Genomic DNA, 2,640 nt, shown 5'->3' with positions numbered 1-2,640 from the left:
ATCCGTAATGATTCTCTGGAGCGTTATCACATTCTACTTATCACTGCTTTATCACCTCTTCAGGCTTAATACATCTGCCCCACTGTGCCCTTTATGTTCACTGCTTTTTTTCATGCCATAATACTAAACCTCCTGCTAGAGAAAAGCGCAATATAAATAAAATTATTATTATTGTGTGCAGTGTGACTTAAGTAAATCCTTAATTCAAGTAGGGGTGAGATGTGTTTCAGCAATTTTCAAGAAGTTACAGCATCAGATTTTTACGCTATGAACGATAACCTATTAGCCCAGATTCCGGCATCCTTTTCCCCCAATGCCGGCATTTATCGGCGATTATGCTTGTTTGAGGACACTGAAGCATAATCTGCGATAAGTGGCCTCCGGAGCCGCAATAACACATGGGATTGAGGACTAATCCCCGATCCCATGTGTTTTCGTGCGATCGTGGGTTCAGTTCAGCCTGATAAAAAAACATTGGTCATTAATAGCAATATCCGGTCATTTTGATTGGCTGAAATCGCATAGGGGGTAATAGGTTACCGCCCTATGATTTTTAGGAGGACAAGAGTATTTAGAGACAAGTCAGATATATCAGAATGAGGATATTGGATGTATTACTGTATGGGGGATTGAACAGAAGGTGATAGATTTAACATGCCATTGGCAGAGCTTGGTACAGACAACGCAGGTGTGCCCAGACCGTTGAGAAGGCGGGCCGCGGCGGCTGCGTGACGTCACATGCAGCTGATGTGACCCGGGATGCTGCAGTTATCCGCTGTGCGCTGCTTTTGCAACCTTGTGGGTGGGGGGGTGGAATAGGGCCTGACATGCGGGGTGGACTAGCCCTGTGCTGGACATCCACCCGCATGTCAGAGAAACTGATCGTAGAAGGGCTAAATTTAGCACATTTATGATTATATCTGAATTACCCCCATGGACAAGTCTTTTTGGACACCACAGACCATGTAAACCTAGCATGCTAGCTGGGTACTTTACTTAGGTATGTTGGACATATTTATTGATTTATGTATTTTTATATGGATGAACTAAGGGGTAAATTAACTAAAGCTTCTATATCAGAAAATTTGTGATGTAGCCCATAGCAAGCAACCAGATGCTTTTTATCATTTCTCTGTTGCCTTTTTGAAAATCTGATTTTCTACATTACCAATTCTATGTTTTAGAAGCTAAGACGGAGTGATTCCACTAAGTATGTGGGACTTGTGGATGGAGCCCTTCATTCGCTTTGCCAGGATTCAAGCGTGGTCAATCTGTTGAAATCAGAGCACTACATTGTGGCCACCATGCTCGATCCTAGGATTAAAGCCTACGTTGTATCTCTCTTTCTGGCAGACACAAGTCTACAGAGGTTCAAAGACCTGCTGGTGAGAAAATTGTCAACTCAAGTGGAATGTGACCCATCAACAGCTACTCCTTCATTTTCTCCCGCAACTGGGGATGCAAGGAAAAGGATAAGATTTCCTAGCCCACCTGCTGGCGGTGATGCAGGGCAGAAAAAATGTATGGTTCCTGTATAGTACAGGAGCCAAAAAAGAAGAAAGACTACAAGTCTCTTCTGGGGCACACTTTACGTCGTCACTTCCGGTTCCGGTTTCCGAACTTCCGGTCGACGGACCGCGGACACCGGCGTCTCTCTGCTGCACTCACCCTCCATCACGGACCTTGAGCGGCGGTCTCCACTGACCAAGGGGGGTATTTCACCCCTCCACCTAACAGTAGGATATTGTCTTTATGTCTGATGCCCCATCGGATTTAATATCTCCGCAATAACTGCTAGAAAATAATTTGTTTTTGTTGCACTTAGTTTCTCAGATACTTATATGACTTTTCATTATTAATATAATTTTGACTTGAAATACTTGTGAAACACGGCAACAATTGGACAGCATCAGGCTTGTTAGTAAGCCGAACTCTGGCCCAGGACTCATCTTTAAATTTGATACCCTCATTATCATCAATACATATTTTGGTGCTATTAGTGTCTGGACTTAAAGAGCTCCTAAGTATTCCACCTAAGACTTGGGATTTTTCAGTACACAGTACTTGGTTCCGGGCATCATAAAACAGGATATATTCACCTGCGGTCAAACCACACTAAGTATGCCCAACCTCGTCTGATCTTGGAAGCCAAGCACTGTGGGCCAGGTCAGTACCTGGTTGGGAGACCACCAGAGAATACTTGGTACTGCAGGTATTTATATCCCAACTCAAAACATAGGACCTGGAGCCTAAGTATTATCATTACTTACTATATCTACTTCAGATTATGGAAGCAGACTCTCACCAATTAACAGGGTTGAGCGCAGCTCGTTAGATTGAGAAATACACACCTTTTTCTTCCGGAACACTGTCATTGTTATTATTTTTCCATATTATAGGTCCATTTCATTCATTGTTTCGGAAGAAGATAAATTTATACATTGTTCATATTTTAAGTGTAGTTCTTCTAACATTCGAGAGATATCTACATATTTTTGCCAAACTGAGCCAGTCAGTTTGATCTGTATTACCTTGTACAATCAACTATGCTCAAATCGGATGGATTAACCTTTCAATTAATAGATAGTATCTTTATCATTTTTCAGTTCCTTTTTGCCTTATAGACCCTTATTTTTGAGG

At 42.3% G+C, this 2,640-nt stretch overlaps 1 pseudogene; it reads left to right on the top strand.

Moving 5' to 3' along the window:
• Positions 1-2,097: 2,097 nt before the first annotated feature.
• LOC134912983 (5S ribosomal RNA) lies at positions 2,098-2,215 on the top strand (annotated as a pseudogene).
• Positions 2,216-2,640: the final 425 nt, after the last annotated feature.

Source organism: Pseudophryne corroboree, chromosome 4 (assembly GCF_028390025.1).
Source record: "Pseudophryne corroboree isolate aPseCor3 chromosome 4, aPseCor3.hap2, whole genome shotgun sequence".
NCBI classification, from domain to species: domain Eukaryota; kingdom Metazoa; phylum Chordata; class Amphibia; order Anura; family Myobatrachidae; genus Pseudophryne; species Pseudophryne corroboree.
This window is presented reverse-complemented; position numbering and strand designations above follow the sequence as displayed.